The sequence below is a fragment of the Narcine bancroftii genome, chromosome 7 (assembly GCF_036971445.1).
Source record: "Narcine bancroftii isolate sNarBan1 chromosome 7, sNarBan1.hap1, whole genome shotgun sequence".
NCBI lineage: Eukaryota > Metazoa > Chordata > Chondrichthyes > Torpediniformes > Narcinidae > Narcine > Narcine bancroftii.
This window is the reverse complement of record NC_091475.1, coordinates 23,372,437-23,391,012: the sequence shown is the minus strand read 5'-3', so window position 1 is coordinate 23,391,012 and position 18,576 is coordinate 23,372,437. Positions and strand designations below refer to the sequence as shown.

General features: G+C 44.8%; 1 protein-coding gene across 8 annotated transcripts in view; it reads left to right on the top strand.

The window, feature by feature from the left end:
- Window positions 1-18,576, top strand: part of robo2 (roundabout, axon guidance receptor, homolog 2 (Drosophila)) — a 1,057,280-nt gene that overhangs the window by 297,228 nt on the left and 741,476 nt on the right. For 7 of the 8 annotated variants that reach the window (XM_069889099.1, XM_069889096.1, XM_069889092.1 and 4 more), the window contains exon 1: window positions 2,097-2,245. The exons of the other annotated variant lie outside the window; for it this stretch is intronic. The gene's annotated coding sequence lies outside the window, so the exon portion shown is untranslated. Of the gene's footprint in view, window positions 1-2,096; window positions 2,246-18,576 lie in introns of those variants that run through there. 8 annotated transcript variants of the gene reach the window in all.

Sequence of the window (18,576 nt, the reverse complement as noted above, 5' to 3'; positions counted from 1 at the left end):
CAAAATGGTGAGGGAAGAGTGGCATGGACGAGCTCGGTCTCAGGCAGGAGGTATTAAATAAATTAAATTGTTCGACCAGCTGAATTTTTCCAGCATTGTGTTTTTACTTCAATCATGGTGTCTGCAGACTTTCGTGTTTTACTCTTGATTGGTAAGGTTCAAGGTTCATTTTATTGTCACGTAATAATACATGAAAAATGTAATAAACATGGTATAGGGCAGACCAAGAATTGCCATTAGTGTTGTCCGGCACCCCTGATAGCAAGAGAAAAGAGAGTCCCTTCAGAGACACTGGGTGTCCGTGGATTCGTCTCCAGCGCTCCCACAGCTTCTGCAGCTGCACGGATCCAACCTGAACTCCAGATCCAAACGTCTGACGTGATCAGGATGCCTTCAGTGCCTGAGGCCCTTCGGGAGCCCTTCTTGCCCTCAGCACCCTCTTGACACCTGGTTCCCATGAGTCAGTCTCCAGCAGCTTTAGCTGCTGAGCCCCTCGCTGGTCCACTACTGTGGTCTCCGACCTACAGGGTCATCTCCTCTGCTTCTTCTCGATGTTCTCCCCATTTCTGGTGCCCTGCACAGGTCCACTGCTCCCCCAGAATCTGCAACCCCTTGAGCCATTGCCGAACATAGGCAATTATTTACAAACACCACCAGCTCTTTTAACAGGCTGTTTAAGGCCTGCACTTGGACCGGGCAGTTGAACCCTATGAAGCAGCACTGTGCCTCCACTTCCCACTCTCCCAGCTCTGGATCAGCAGCATCTCTGGCAGCACCACCTGTTTTGTTAGTTCAAGGGTTAGGGTTGGGGTTAGGGTTACATATACAACCTGACGTAACAGCATCTCTCCAGAACATGGTGCATGCACTAAAACACCAAATGCACAGTCCAGAAAGATCACATAAGTAATCAAAATAAATGTAGATAAGTATTTTGGGATGATTTACATGGTTACAGGATACTGTTCAAATCTCACAGCCTGTGGAAAGAAACTATTCCCCAGCCTGGCAGTCCTGAGCTTGATGGAAACACGATGGATTGCAGACGTTGTGTTTGTAGTAAAAACACTGAAACGCCGGAGGAACTCGGCCGGTCTTTTCAGCATCTATAGGAGACAAAGATATATTCCGACGTTTCAGTCCTGAGCCCTTCAAGAAAAATGCAGAAGTCAAAAAGACTCAGAATTCAAACAATGGGGGAGGAATCCAGACCAACAAAAGGTGTTAATTGGATATGATAAGGGACTAGGCAGAATTTATCATGTCTATTTGAAAGGAGATAGGGAATGGAGAGACAACAGGGGAAGGGGATGGGGGGTGGAGTGGTTATTAACGAAAGCCAGAGAAGTCGATTTTAATTCCATCCAGTTGGAGGGTGCCAAGTCGGAAGATGGGGTGTTGTTCCTCCAATTTACAGGTGGTTTCAGTCGAGCAGTACCTGAGACCATAGACAGACATGTCAACAAGGGAACTGGATGGAGAATTGAAATGGGTGTCCACTGGGAGATCCACACTTTCGGCGGACAGAGCCGAGGTGATTTTGATGCTCGTTCTTTTTTCTTGACGGTTGTGAGTTGAAGATACTGAGCGCTGGATGGAATGGGTCTTCTATGATTCCATGAGCCCTATTTAAGTAATTCTCCCGGCAAATGCCATCAGTGGAGGAAAGGGAGACCCCAGTGATCCTCTCGGCTGTTTTAATGATCCTCTGTATAGACTTCTGGTCTGATGCTTTGCAGCTACCATTCTACACAATGGTGCAGCTGGACAGGATACTCTCAATTGTTCTCCTGTGAAAGGTTCTCAAGATGGAGGGCAGTAGTCTTGACCCTCCTCAGCCTCCTGAGGAAGTGCTGGCGGAGGTGTCATCCTGTGTCCATCCTTTTTATGGTTTAAGTGAATTCTGGCAGGATATTTGATTGTGGCTTGTTTCATAAATCAGAGAGGTTAGGTCGGACATTAGGTTGCACAGGAACCACAAACCAGTGAGGTGAATCAGGGCATGGAATGTGGATACATCATAATCTGCAGAATGTTGGTGGGATAATGAACTGTAGTGTGATTAAATCCATGTTGATTGTTAGTTTGTGTGTGATGCCTGTATTACAGTGGGGAAGTCAAGGAATTTCTGTCCTCGGGAGGGTGAATACTGGAATAGATTCCAGCAATCACCCTGATCTCCTCTTGGACTAGTAACGCCAAAGGAATCGATGAAATCTATCTAGCCTGTGAAATTAACGGCAAGGTTGTGCACACGGGAGGGTGGCATTTGTAGTCGGGGGGTGGGGGGAGGGGGAGTTTATGAGAGATTGCTGGATAGATATTTTTATCCAGAGAATAGTGGGTGCCTGGAACAGACTGCCAGGGGAACTGGTGGAAACAGATAAAGTGGTAATGTTTAAGAGATTTCCTGATAGACATGTGAATATGAAGGGGTCAGAGGGATATGGATGGCATTCAGGCAGCAGATATCAAGTTTAATTTGTCACCACGTTTAATGCAGATACTGTGCAGACATTTTGACTTTGGTGCCCGCTTTGTGCACCCATGATGAGTTCGTTGACTTTATCCTCTTTGCTGCCAACTTCCAACCCGACCTCCTATTCACTTCAATACATTCAGAGCATCTGCACACTTTTGTACATCACCTTACTGTGGGATGGAGAGCCTAATCCTTTTCTGCACTATGTTCCATGTGGGCAAGGCATGCAAGGTGCCTTAATAGAGGTCTACAAGATTAGGAAAGGCATTAATAGGGTGAACAGGTGGCACCTTTACACTAAGGAAAGAATAGCAAACACCAGAGGACATCTGTACAAGGTGACAGGAGGAAAGTTTTGTAGACAGAGAGTGGTTGGTGCCTGGAATGCATTGTCGGGGGTGGTGGTGGAGTCTGGAACAATAGTAGTGTTGAAGATTCTTCCAGGTCGACACATGAATATGCAGGGAATGGAGAGCCAAGGCTGTGAGGTAGGGAAAGGTAAGATTGTTGAGTAGGTTTATATGGGTAGACACAACATCGTGGGCTGAATGGCCTCTGCTGTGCTGTAATGTTCTATGTAGGGTTTCTATTTGATGATATTGTTTTTGATTCATTCATGAACTATGGGCATTGATGGCAAGGCTAAACTTAGTGTCCCTGATCAATTTCAGCGAGGATTGAAGAGTCAATCACATTGCTTGGTGTGGAGTGACACAGAGGCTGGAGGGAGTTAATGAGATGGTTCTTGACGACGATTGGGAAGTCAGGCAGATTTTTAACAATCCAGAATCTCTGATTCTGGATTGACTAAATGTCTTCAAGGTCCCAGGTCCTATGGTGGGATTAAACTCAGCATGGCTAAACCACTAGCATACATCCCAGGGGGGAACGGATCAGGTGTGCCATTTGCCGCTGTTGTTGTGAATCCTGTAATTGAAACCGTTACGGTCGGGAGAGACTGTTAGCAGAAGCTCCCCTGGGTTAGAGAGAGCAGGGTAGGGCAACCAGCAGGCATGTGAGGCCGCTCCCCGAATGAGAGACACTCGGTAAACAGCCTTGAGCACACATGGGCAGCGCAGACAGAGACTTGGGCTCGGTCTGAGGTGCAGGAGAGAGGATTTTGTTGGCACCTCTTGTGCTTCAGAGAGAGCAAAAGCAAGTTGGAGTGTGAGGCACTTTGCTGGCATTTGGTGCTCTCCGGATGCAGCAGTCCAGGATGCTCTTCCACAACCTGATATTCCGCACGATGTGGCAGGTGCAGACGTGCTGCAAGGACTATGGTGCCACGCCCATTGTCTCCACCTTCCGTGCCACTTTGAGGCAGAAAGGATCGGCTTCTGAATCCCCGGATCAGCTCGTTCCTCCCTTCAACAAACAAGGTACTCTCCCCCTCCCACTGGGAGTTCCCTGCTAGGCCTCCCTCATTGGCGCAGCCCTTCTGCCGAAGTTACGATGGGAGGGAAGAGTTAGCGAGTGGTGGGGGGGGGGGGTAGATGCAGCTTCCACGCATCTGACCCACAAGAAGCAGAACACAGCTGGTTCAGACATTCTGTGTTTGTTTCCACCGGAAGGTTAGACTAGAACTGGTGGACAGAGCCTCAAGATTAAGGAGGAGTAGATTTTAGATGGAGATGAGGAGGAACTGCTTTTCCCAGAGAGTAGTAAATCTCTGGAATTCTCTGCCCAAGGAAGCAGTAGAGGCGACCTCATTAAATATATTTAAGATACAGATGGATAGACTTTTGAGTAGTCAGGAAACAAAGCTGAGTCCACGGCTAGATCAGCCATGATCTTTTTGAATGGTGGGGCAGTCTCGACAGGCCAGATGGCTGTCTTCTGTTCCTGTTCCTTATGTTAATTGTTGGTACGCCCCTTTATCAAGGGAATGAGTAGTGGGGAGGGATTAGTTAGCAACTGGGAGGAGTGGGGAAGGAATAGGGGCAAGTCCCAGGGATCTCATCTGCAGCTGGTTCAGACGTGGGGTGGGCACGTCCACAATCCCTGTCCTCCACACTCTCCTAGAGTGGTGAGAGATGGTGTCTGCTGGCAGCACCTCCCATTGCAGAGGAGAAGGAAGGTCAGCTGGGAATTGTGGCGGTTTACCTGGTGCTCCTGTAGGGAAGCACTGTGTTGGAATCAGGATGCAGACGGGTGGTCTTGAGGTCCCTGAGTAAGAAAGACAAGGTTCTTCCTCGGGACAGGACCAGTGGGGAGGAAGGTGGAGATGAGAGTTTGCGCATTGCCCTTCATCCACCCCAGGGTTTGCGTATTCCTCTTCATCCACCACCAGAGATTGAGGTGGAGAGTTCTAGGGGCCAGGGTATGGGAATAATGTACTGGTGCAAGGATGGTATAGCACATTCCAGATTTGCTGTTAACAGATTAGTGCCTTTCCAGTGACGGGTCGCATAGTACTGATAGCCAGAGCTAGGTTTCTAATGCATATCCCACAGCTGAAACCCAGTCTCTCTCAGATAACAGAGATAGACCTGGGCTTGAGCACACTGCCTCCTTGTGTTTGATCCACTGTTATACTTTAACACACTGTGCCTCCTTCTTAGATAGCTCACCACTGCACGATAGGTCCAAGCCCATCACTTCGGTTTGACACCTTTGTGTTGAAACCCCTCCAGAGTGACACTCCTCTCCAAGGCTTATAGCCAGCTTAGGGGTCTGCAATCTCTGCAATCCTCCAAATCCAGCCTTGCAATATACCCCCAAATCTCATCACTCTATCATCGGCAGTTATGACCCTGGGGTGAAACATGAAAGTCTGCAGAAGCTGTGATTGTAGTAAACACACCAAAATGCTGGAGGACTCAGTTGATCTTTTCAGTGCCCAAAGGAGACAAAGATATATTGCTGATGTTTTGGGCCTGAGCCTTTAAAGGAGTAAGCAGAATAAGCCAGAAGCAGGAAATCTCAGCAAGCCTCAGAATTCACACAATGTGGGAGGAATCCAGACCAATAAAAGGTGTTAATTGGATATGATAAGGGAGAGGTAAGAATGTATCATGTTTGTTCGAAAGAAGATGGAATGGAGAGACAGAGATGGGGAAGGTGGGGGTGGGGGCGGATGTTTTAATGAAAGCCAGAGAAGTTGATATTAATGCCATCTGGTTGGAGGATGCCCAATTGGAAGATGAGGTGTTGTTCCTCCATTTTCCTCAGTCTGGCATACAAAAGTCCATGCTCAGACATGTCAGCAAGGGAATGGGATGGAGAATTGAAATGGGTGGCTACTGGGAGATCCACACAGGATTGAGGCAGACAGAGCCACAACAGAGTGATCTCTCAGTCTGTGCTGAGTTTCTCTGATGTAGAGGAGACCACAATGGGAGCACTGGATTCAGTAGATGACCCCTGCAGATTCACAAGTGAAATGTCATTTACTTGGAAGGACTGTTTGGGGTGGTGAGAGTACAAGTGAAGCATCTTCTGCGGTCACAGGGGTAGATCCAAAGGGGTTGATGGGTGGGGAGGGTGGAGTGGTCAAGGGAGTCACGGAGGGAGCAGTCCTTGCGGAAGGCAGAGAGGGGAAGATGTGTCTAGTGGTGGGATCATAATCTCAGATCCAAGCTCTGGAATTCCTCGTTGATCACTCCATTTCCCGGCTCTGTGAAGATGGTTCTTAATTCCTGTCTCTCTGACCAACTGTTTGCTCATTTGTTCAAGCATGCGGTTCACTTTGCTACTCAACTCAACAGGAAAACCCCTTGGAGCATTTTGAGATGCCATGTAAATGGAGATTCTTGTGGTTGTGACAAAGACAAACTCTGCTGCGTGGCACATGTGCCTGTCCTGAGCTTGAGTTCAGTGCTACACCATCGAGCCCCAGCAAGGGGCTTATTTCAGCAGATCAGCTTGTACAAGAAGTTGATGAGACCACACTTGGAGTACGGTGTGCAGTTCTGGTTGCCCAAGAAGGACATCAATACATTTGAAGGGGTGTGGAGGAGATTCATAGAATATTACAGCACAGTACGGACCCTTTGGCCTACCATTGTAAATGTACTCAACAAAATAGACCTTCCCTACCTCACACTCCCAGCCCTCTATTTTTCTTGCATCCATGTGCCTGTCTAAAAGTCTTTTAAATACCTTTGTTCCAGCCTCCACCACCACCACCCTCATCCTTCTTCGCTCCAAGGAGAAAAGGCCCAAGGTGTTGTTAATAATGGAGGGCTAGTTATAGAGAGAGAGAGGTTGGTTAGGCTTGAGACTGAGGGGTGATCTTCTTCAGGTTTATTAAATCATGAGGTACATGAATAAAGTGAATGCTCAAAATCTTTTTCCCAGAGTAAATTTTTAAAAAATACCGCACGGTAAAAGGGCATTTTGGCCCATGAGACCATGCTGCCCAATTACACCCAATTAACCTACAACCCCCCCGTACGTTTTGAATGATGGAAGGAAACCTGAGCCCCTGGGGGAAAACCCATGCAGACACATGGACAATGTACCAACTCCTTACAGACAGTGCGGGATTCGAACCTCAGTCCTGATCACAGGCACTGTAACAGCGTTGCGCTAATCACTATAGTAACCATGTTGTCCCTTATTCTGGCAATTCGTTCTAGATACTCACCTCCTTCTATGGGAACAGGTTACCCCTCAGGTCCCTTTAAAAATTTTTTTCTCTCATCTTAAAAGTGTCACCTCTGGTTTCTTGTCTCCCCTACCCTGGGACAAAGTACAATTTACTTTACGTTGCATGATTTTATATACAAGGTCACCCTCAGCCTCTTGGACTTAAGAGAGAAGGGTCCCAGCCAATGCAGTCTTTCATAACGCAAGCCCTCTGTCTCTGTAACCTCCTCTCTGCTCCCTTTCTAGCTCAATGACATCTCGCCTGCAGCTGACTTACAGAAATGCGCACAATACTGTGTGTCCTCACCCATGTCCTGTACTCAATATCCTGACCAATAGCAGCAAGCATGTCAAACATCTTTTTCCCCAATTTGACCACACTAGTTTATTCAGTGAAACATGGAAGTCACAGTTACGGCCAACACATCTATTTGATTTATCGGGAGCAATACGCACAATTCTCATCTCTGTTTCCGCTGGATAGACTACACACTGAAGAGGTTTATCGGGATGTTTCCTGGATTAGAGAGTACGAACTATGGGGAGAGGTTGGACAAACATGGGGTGGTGATAAAATTATAAGAAGCATCGTTAAGGTGGACAGACATTTTCCCAGGGTACAAATGTCATGTGGACATGTTTTCTTTTCCTTTTCTTTTCTTTTGTTGTAAAACCACACAGAAATACTGGAGGAGCTCAGCCGGTCTCACAGTGTCCATAGGAGGTAAAGATATAATACTGACAGTTCAGGCCTGAGCCCTTCCTCAAGGTATGACCAAAGGCTTCTGAATAAAGACTGGGGATAGAAAGGGGGAAGAATGGGGGTAGGGGGGTTTGGGAATTGCCCAGACCAACAAAGGAAAGGTGTTAATTGGATATGATAAGAGGAAAGGTGAGAATTGATGTTGGCTCTGTGAAAGGAGACAGAAGCAAAAGGGAAGAGAGAGAGAGCTGGGTGGGGGGGGGGGGGGGAAGTTTATTGTCTGCCAATCACTTTGGATGATAAAAAAATCTAACTTCCTTTCTCATTTTATCTCCCTCTCTCTGTCTCTGCCTTCTTGTTCTTTACTATTTATTATTTTCCTTATTTTCTTTCTCATTCTCTTCCTCTTTCTCTGTTTTCCTTCATTCACCATTTATTCTTCTCGGTCCTCCTCGCTCATTCTTTATCTCCTTTCTTGTTCTTTTCTCTGTCCTTTATTGTTCATCTTTTTTTTTCAATTTTTACTTTGTAATAATATTTTCCTGCTCATTTGAAGGAGTTGAGTGTTGTTTTTCCAGTTCTGGGGACCTGACTCTTGGGAATGAGCAAGGTGTGCTGGGATATGTTTTCTGTCTAGTGGTGTAGAACTGTATTTTCCATGTCGTTTTGAAAATTAATCAGGAAACATTTGAAAATAGTGCATTGCATGTGTAATTAATACTGAATTAAATGCCTTACCCGTAGAGATTGCAGTGGAACACAGCAATAGTGTCATGCACCTGCTGTCTTGCTTCAAGAACTGGCTTCTCTCCCATCTTGTTGGGAACACATGGAACACCACAGGTTTATCAGCAGAGAGATCGAATGCAAAGGAACCTGGGAGTCCTCATGCAGGATAGCCTGAAGGTTAACTTGCAGGTTGAGTCAGTAAAGAAGGGAAATACAATGCTGGCATTCATTTGAAGAGGAATAGAATATAAGAGCAGGGAAGGCCAACATGGCCTGTTGCCGCTCCGTAAATGGTTATATGGTTATATGGATGTGATGTTTAGGCTTGACAAGGCACTGGTGAGACTTCACTTGGAGTATTGTGAGCGGTTTGGGCTCCTCATTTAAGAAAGGATGTGCTGATGTTGGAGAGGGTTCAGAGGAGGTTCACAAGGATGAACCTGGGAATGAAAGGGTTATCATATGAGGGGTGTTTGACAGCTCCTAGTCTGTACTTATTGGAATGTTGGAGAATGAGGGGGGTGGGGGGGAATCCCATTTAAACATTTTGAATGTTGAAAGTCATGGACAGAGTAAGTGATGGTGCACAAAGTTACGGAGGGACATAATTGGGGTGGGGAGAAGGACATTTATTTTCCCAAGCAGAGATGTCAAAAACTAGAGTCCGTAGATAAAATATAGGAGAAGGAGTATGCCACTGGTCCTGCAGAGTCTATGGAGTAAGGCTAAAAGGTTTAGAGGGGGTTTCAGGGAGAAATTGTTGCTTAGAGGATGATTGAAGGCTAACACATTAGCTAAGTGACTGGTGGAGGTGGTTAGTCCCACACCATAGATGCATAGATGATTAATGATAATGATGGAAAATGGGATTAGTTTAGATGACTACTGGATGGTGTACCGAGCATGTTTTTAAATTTAAATTCAATTTTAAAAAAATGTAGACATAACAGGCTATTTCAGCCCACAAGCCCGTGCTTCCCAATTACACGCAATTGACCTATACCCCTGGTACGTTTTTGAATGGTGGGAGGAAACTAGAGCCCCTGGAGGAAACCCACACAGACATGAGGGGAACGTAGAAGCTCATCACAGACAGTGCCAGATTTGATCCTGGTGTTATAACAGTAGTTGCGCTAACCCATGCTGTCTCATGTTGTATGACTCAATGTACCACATTCCTAACACTGCACTTTTTTGGAATCCACATTCATTATCAGAGCCCTCTGTCAGAGCACTGGATGCAGTGCTGTTTCCATAACTCTCAGGTACATCATAATAGGGGATCGTCCACAGAATTCATCCCGGTCCTCTGGCCACACACTAAAGGGAGCACTGTACACAGTTACGGCCAACACATCTATTTGATTTAACGGGAGTAATACGCACAATTCTCATCTCTGTTTCCGCTGGATAGACTACACACTGTAGAGGTTTATCGGGATGTTTCCTGGATTAGAGAGTACGAACTATGGGGAGAGGTTGGACAAACGTGGGGTGGTGATAAAATTATAAGAAGCATCGTTAAGGTGGACAGACATTTTCCCAGGGTAGAAATGTCAGGTGGACATGTTTTCTTTTTAAAATATTTATATTGATTTGGGAGAGGGAAATATTACATGTTATATATTGTCTACATATTTTTTCTTTGGCTTGGCTTCGCGGACGAAGATTAATGGAGGGGTAATGTCCACGTCAGCTGCAGGCTCGTTTGTGGCTGACAAGTCTGATGTGGGACAGGCAGACACGGTTTCAGCGGTTGCAAGGGAAAATTGGTGGGTTGGGGTTGGGTGTTGGGTTTTTCCTCCTTTGTCTTTTGTCAGTGAGGTGGGCTCTGCGGTCTTCTTCAAAGGAGGTTGCTGCCCGCCGAACTGTGAGGCGACAAAATGCATGGTTTGAGGCGAGATCAGCCCACTGGCGGTGGTCAATGTGGCAGGCACCAAGAGATTTCTTTAGGCAGTCCTTGTACCTCTTCTTTGGTGCACCTCTGTCTCGGTGGCCAGTGGAGAGCTCGCTATATAACACGATCTTGGGAAGGCGATGGTCCTCCATTCTGGAGATGTGACCTACCCAGTGCAGCTGGATCTTCAGCAGCGTGGATTCGATGCTGTCGGCCTCTGCCATCTCGAGTACTTCAATGTTGGTGATGAAGTCGCTTATGAATCCTAAGCGATTTATACACAAGGCTCAAATAAAATGGAAATTCCCTTATGAAAACCACCTCATCTTCTTTCTTTCTATTCAATCTTTTTTATTAAACATATTATAAGTTAACAATACATGTGGAGAATATATTACAATATATTCATTGTTGGTTATCTCATTGGACTAATGTGGACATATTTTCAAGGTGAGTAAGAGAACATTTAGAATCAGATTCAGAATTTATTGTCATGAGCAAGTCATGAAATTCATTGTTTTGTGGCAGCTGCTTCACAGAGCAAATATTCCTATAAACCACCTTCCAAAAATAAATCAAAATAGTGCACAAAGTCAAAGTAAGGGAGTGTATTTGGTTCATTAATCATTCAGGAATCTGATGGCAGTGGAGATGAAGCTGCCCTTTTCCCGGGTTGCAATGTCCTGGTGAAACCTTTCACCATGTTCGTCACTGACTGCACCAAGATCAGATACAGAATTTATTGCAATGAACAAGACATGAAATTTGGTGTTTTGTGGCAACATCACAGTGCAAACGTTCATATTATAATCACCTTACAACATTACTATGAAAAATAAATAAAAATAAAAAGGAAGGCAGTGACTTTGGTTCATTGATCATTCAGGAATCTGATGGCAGCAGGGAAGAAGCTGTCCTTGTTCTGCTGAGTTCTCGTCTTTAGGCTCCTGTAACTTTTTTCCTGATGGTAGCACATGGCATGGGTGGTGAGGGTCCTTGAGGATTGAGGCTGCTTCCTTAAGACACCTGAAAGGAGATGTGTGGGAAAAATTCTTCACTCAGAGTGTGGTGGGTGCCTGAAACGGGTTGCCAGGGATAATGGTGGAAGCAGATATGATAGTAGAGCTCAGGAAGCTTCTATATAGACACAAGGATATGAAAATAGAGAGAGACATGCATCAGCTGCAGATAACAGTTTAATTTGGACAGACATGATGGGCTGAAGGGCCTGTGCTCTATTGTTCGATGTAATGAAATGTGTGTATAATGCATTGTACAAAGCTGCGACCTGTTATATGATGGGTAAGTTGTGAATGTAGAACTTGGGATGTGGGCAAGGTTGATCTCAGTTACCCATTTCCCGGTTGCCTTGAGACCTAGGAAGGTGATAGGTTTCCAGAAGTGCAGGTTGTGATCATCATTACTAGAATTCCGGGGCGAGGAGTCCCATGGTGTTGACCAAGTGGCAGAAGAAGGACCGTGCCTTGGAGTAAAGGGTGATGATGGTCCCCTGCTCTTCTCATCTTAAATCTTTGGGGTGAAGAGTGAAGAGAAGAGTCCAGAATCAGGACTGTTGGGTTTGCTGTGAATTAATTCTCTTTGAAGTTTAATCTCCTGACACATTCTACCCTAATTTCCTCTGGAACTGCAGAAAGTTTCATTCCATCTTAAAGCATTTATTTGAATTCCATACCTTGTATTGATGCAATTGCTGATTGGTCAATGACAAACTCTGAAAGTAAGAAACCATTGAAAGATGTGTTTGCACCCTGGCAAGTTGTATGAGCTGAGATTCTTCTGTGAGCTCCCCTGCACACACACTGCTGTCTCAACAGAGAGTCAGTACAGACTGCACTTCCGAGAGCTTCTCTACTTTTAATTCGCATCATGAGAAAATCCAGTACAACATTTCACAATAAGGATGTCAATGTTCAGGTTCAAGATCAATTATCATCCGATTGTACAAGTATAACACGATGAAACAGCGTTCTCCAGTCCTTAGTGCCACACACTGCAAGCACACATACAGATCTAAAACATTGCTATAAATGACACATATGCACAATACTTCTATACAAATATTAAAATAAATAATGTTATTTAATAAATAGTAGAGTCTCAGATGGTTAGTGCGAGTAGTTCATTCCCACTGCCTGTGGGAAGAAGCTGATCCTCAGCCTGGTGGTGCTGGTTCTGATCCTCCTGTATCTCTGCCCCAATGGGGGAGCTGTTGAAAGATGCTGCGTGCAGGGTGGAAGGGGTCCTCAACAATTTGCGAACCCTCTTCAGACAACAAACCCGGTAGATCATGTTGATGGGGGTTGTGGGAGGGAGGGGGGTGGGGAGGGTGCATTCGTTTCCATGTTCCGACTTAGCTTACACAGAGAAGGCAAGGTTTCATGTCCCATTTTATATTCCTAAGCACAGACCAAAGTCTGATACTTCAGAACAATCAGAACCTTCGGCCCATCATGTCCATGCCAAGTACCAATTATACTAGTCGAATTTACCAATGCTCAGTGCATAGCCTTCTATTCCCTGAAGATTCAAGTCTCGATGTTCCTTCAGTGTTACAAGAATACTCTCCTTCACCTCCTCTTCAGACAGGACATTCCAACTATCCCTACTGGAACATTATGTAAATGATGTAAAACTGATGAATTTCAGAATTAGAATTTATTGTCATGAACTGTTACAAAATGTGTTATTTTGCAGAAGGATACAATATTGCTATAAATTACATTTAAAAAAAATAAATAAATGAGTACAAATAAGAGAAAAATTGAGGTGGTGACTGTGGTTCATTGTAAAGAAAACTGATGGCAGAGGGGAAGGAGCTGTTTTTGTACTGTTGGATCTATCTTCAAAGTCCTGTATCTCCTTCCTATGGTAGCAGTGAGAAGAGGGCATGGCCAGGATGGTGAGGGCCCTTGAGGACAGTGGCTGCTTTTTTAAGACACTGCCTCTTATAGATGTCTTTGATGGAGCGACACGGGCTTCGGGGTGAAAAAAAACACGGAGTCAGCATACAGCCACAATTAGGAAAGCAAATGGATTATTTTTTTCTTTTTTAATTCATTCAGGGGATGTGGTTTCCCAGGCTAAACCAGCAGCTAATTGTCTGTCTTTCCAATTATCCTTGAGAAAGTGGTGGCTGCAGTCCTTGAGGTGTGGGTACACCCAGAATGGTGTAAGGGAGGGGAGTGCCAGGGTTATGACCCAGCGACGGTGAAGGATGGCGAGTCAGAATGGTGTGTAGCTTGGAGGGCATCTTCCAGAAGGTGCTGTCCATGAAGGCCAGGAACATTTGTGTAACATTCTGAACTCCATTCATGACCTTTTGATAGCAGGTACGCTGCAATTCTTTTGAATGGCGAGAGGTTTGAAATGCATGGCCTTGACTATTTCCTATTCTAACATTTCTACAATGATGGGATTTTACTCTCATGTTTTTCTGTCTCTCTTATTTCTCTCTTTCCACCTCAATATCTTTCATTATTTTTCCATTCTTTGTCCTTTGGCACCCTCTTCACTTCGAGCTCTTTTCACATTTCTTTCCATTCTTCTCTATTTCACCTCTCTACTCCTCTCTCACATTTTCCTCTCTCCCTCCCCTTTCCCTTTCTCCCCCTCTCACCCTCTCTCTCCTCTCTCCATTCCTCTTCTTTCTCTCTTTCCCCTTCCCATCTCCCTCCCCCTCTCTTTCTTTGTCTCTCATTCCTCTCTCTCTGCCTCTGCCCCTCTCTCCCCCCCCCCCCTTTTCTTCTCTCTCTCTCTCTCTCTCTCTCTCACACACACCCCCCACCTTTTTTTCTCCCTCTACCTCAGGAGCTCACCATGAGAGCGGTTTATTCCTTTGACTGCCTGGTTAGGACTCCTTGGGTAGCGGGCTGTTGAGACCAGTCCAATCACAAAGCATCTGATCCTGATTCACAAGATAAGCTTCAGATCGCTGTGAAATTTTCCATTGAGGAAACAAGAGATGTCAACACTAATAGAAAATGATTTCTCCAGGCCCTTGATGGTTTATACAGACTTCAAAAGGATCCTGTACTTCAAAAGTTACTTTGGTGAGATGAGTGAAGCTTTGAACGGAAATTCCACTGCGCTGATCTTTTATTGGATTGTGCAGAGACAGATTCCTGTGTGTGGCCAATGTTCTGTGATCTGTGCTGTTGATCAGTTGGAAACATGTTGTAATCCAACTGGCAGTGTTGGCTTCTCATGCTCACTGCATGGCAGGCGTGACAGTGGTATGGCTCAGCACGTGTGGAGCTTGTAGTCATTTCACAAGTCTGGGAGAAGCCCTTCAGCCCACATGTCTGTGTTAAACATGATGCCCAAGGTAAAGGGAGCCTCTGCCGATTGCGCCATAATCCGTATCCTCCATTCTCTGCCAATTCACGTCTCTGGGAGAAGCCTTTTTAAAGCTGCTATAGACACCATTCCTCGTTACATTCTGGGTTTTTGTAATGATACAACACAGTAGAAGGCTCTTCCGGCTTGTGAAACTCACCTTCTGGCCACCCAAATAACTAACCAACCAACCTTGTATGTTTTTGAAGGGTGAGTGTCCAGATGAAACTTCAAACGGACACAAGGAGAATGTACAAGCTTCTTACAGATTAGTGTCAGATTCGAACCCGGGTCACTAGTCCTGTAATAGTGTTGGGCTAACTGCTCCTTTCATATTGGAGGATGAATTATTTAGAACTTCTAATTCAGCAAATATTAATAATTTAGGAATAACCAGCAAATTTAATACTTGTTGGGGAGAAAAATCATTCAAGCAACTTGAATGAAATTTTGGGCAAAAGGACAATGGGATGTGGAGAACCCTTCTCTGTTCAGTGAGCTGTTGATGTGAGGAGCATGGACTGTCTGTTTAAGGCTCAAAAACCAGGTGATAGCAATAGGCAAATTTATCCCAAATGATTAAGGTAAGTGGGGGAAAGTTTAATGGAGATTGATGAGGCTTTTGGTTAACAATAGGAATGTGCTGGGAATCAATAGGATAATTGAAAGGGGAATGGAGAGGTAAGAACCCTGTGCAGGCAGGTGGGATTCGCTAGCATGGTTGGCTTATCATGATGGTTGAAGAGCTTGTTTCTCTTCTCTTCTGTTCTGTGCAAGATTCTTGTTCATTTTGGATCTATGACACAGACAGAGAGATTTACAGCGACCAATATGTCAAGGTAAGAAAAATTGTTTTAAATCTAAAGTCCTGCACTTGGTCAGCTGGTGTGAATTGAATTGTTTATTGTCATATGCATTGAAACACAGTGAAAAGCTTTGTTTGCTATCCAGGCAGTTGAACATGGATTTTAAGTACAGAATATAACAGTTTTACTGATTAAAATATTGCAGAGTAAAACAAAAAGTTCACTTATAAACTGCAAGGACATCATTTTACTTGAGTATCCTCTCTCACTACAGGGATGTGATGATGAGACTTGATAAAGCACTGGTGAGATCTCGCTTGGGGTTTTGAGAGCAATTTTGGGTTCCTCATTTCAAATAGGATGTGCTGACATTGGGGATGGCTCAAATGAGGTTTACAAAGATGATTCTGGGAATAAAAATCTCATCATATGAGGAGTATTTGATGGCCCTTGGCCTGTACTTGTTGGAAAATGAGGGGATCTAATTAAAACATGTAGAAAGTGTGGACAGAGTAGGTGCAGAAAGGTTGTGTCCCATTATGGGAGAGTCTAGGTCAAGAGGTCACAACTTTAGGATTGAAAAGTCTCTGCTTAGAACAGAGATGTGGAGGAATTTCTTCACCCAGAGGATGGAATTTGTAGCCACAGGTGATTGTGGAGACCAGGTCATTAGGTATTTTTAAGGCAGAGATTGATGGGTTCTAGATTTGCCTGGGCATCAAATGTTGTAGGGAGAAGACTGAGAAGTGGAGCTGAGTGGAAAAAATGGATCTGTTGATGACTAAAGGGCTGGACAGACTTGATGGGCTGAATGGCCTATTTTTGCCCTTGTGTCTTATCTTGTAACAGCAGGGAAGAAACTGCTTGAATCTGGTGGTGTGTACCCACTGGTGTGAATGATATATTGACAAAAGGAGAGGGGGAGATTTCACCTGCACTCCCTGCACCTAATTATGCTCCACAAAGAGTTAATGCAAACAAGCACAAATTGCAGGTTTTGGCAATCTAAAATGCTGGAAGCACTTAACAGGCCAGGCAGCATCTGCAGAGATGCACTCACTCCAGGTTGAAGACCGTGCCTCAAAACAGGATCTCAAGAAAAGGTTAATATTTTGTGAGGATGCTCGGAGGGGAAAATGCTTCAGTGGGTTCTTCCTGAATGAATGAAAGGATTGTCTCTTGAAGATGGTGCAGATTGGAGAGCATGCCTGCGATGTTTTGCCTCATGAATATAAAACAGAAATAATAATTTTGCCTCATTAATCTTGGGAAAAGCTTGACTGGAAAATGTGACAGTGTGAGCACAGCTGTGGGTAATTGCTCAGTGCAGCTCCCTCTGCTTAAATATATGGAAATTCCTGCTTTAGTTTTGTGAGATAAATAAATTTGCATTTGTACTAGGCTTCTGCAGTTGAGGAGGTCCCAAGGTGTTGAGTCGGGGGTAGCCTGCATCAGGAAGGATGGTTGGAAGGGAAGGAATTATGAACAGATAGGGAGGATTTTCCCAGCCATCTGGGATCCCCTGGAGTCAATAACACTGAAGATATTGCTTTCTGAACACTTGGGTGTATTTTTATGGATTTTGGGCTGCTGTTCACAAAAATCATAAAATTTTCTTGTCATGTATTTTTTTTAGATAGGACCGATTTTTGTGATTTCTTGTCATATTTTGAGACTATTTCAAGCAGACAAAATCATTGAAAATTGATTTTCTGCATTCGCACTTCTTCCCTGCTGATCATCGTGGGAGTCTTCAATCAGGCCAACCTGAAGAAGACTGTCAAACTACCACCAACACATCACACGTGAGACCAGGGGAATCAACACTATACCATGAAGAAAGCACAACTGCACTTTGGCAAGTCTGACCACCTGGCAGTACTCCTACTCCTGGTGTACATGCAGAGACTGAAGACTCCAGCACCAGTGGAGAAGACGGGGTCAAGGGAGGGGGAGGAGCATTTGCAGTACTGCTTTGAATTGGTAGACTGGTACATATTTAATAACTCCTCCAAATGAATATGCAACAAGTTTCTCTGACTTCATCAAGACCTGCGTGGATGAATGTGTGCCCTCATGCAGATACTGGGTGGTTTTCCCCCCCCCCCCCACCCCCCAACCAGAAGCCCTGGAAGAATTGGAGAATTTGCAACTTGATGGGTATTGGATCTTTACAAGAAGTCCAGGTATGACCTGTGGAAGGCCATTTCTGGAGGAAGCTAGAGATAGATACATACCTGCTCTGGTAGGGAGTGCAGATTATTACTGTCTACAAAACCAGAGCAAACACTATAGATGGGTGCGATGCTTCATTACCCAATGAGCTGAATACCTCTATGTCTGCTTTGAAAGAACCAAACAGTGCCTACTCGAATCCCTGAAAAAGCAGAGGACCTTGTGATAGCCCTCTCTGAGGGCCATGTCAGAGCATCATTATAGAGGGTGAACCCTCACAATGTGTCTATGTCTGACTGCGTACCTGGCAGGGTACTGACAATCTGGGCCAACCGACTAGTTGGCATGTTTGTGCACATTTTCATCCCTTCATTATGCAGTCTGAAGTGACCACTTCAGAAAGTCCTCAATCATCCCAGTACCCAAGAAGAGTAGTGCGAGCTGTTTTAATGACTATGACTAGCACTAAATGTCAACTGTGATTAAATACTTTGGAAGCCTGGTCATGGCCAGAATGAACATAGGCAAATTACAATGGGTCCAGATCTTTGTTTATTGTAACAATTGCTCCACAGCAGATGCAATGTCGCTAGCTCTCCATTCGGCTCTGGATCACCTCGGACAGCAATTCGTATGTAAGGCTGTTCTTCATCGACTGCAGCTTGGCCTTCAATACTATTATTCCCTCAGTGCTGGTAAAGAAACTACAAATTCTAGGCCTCTACCACCTCCCTGACAACTGGATCCTTGACTTTTTCAATAGGAATATCACAATCAATATAAATTGGAAACATCATCTCTCTGATTATCGTCATAGGCGCACCCCAAGGATGCTGGT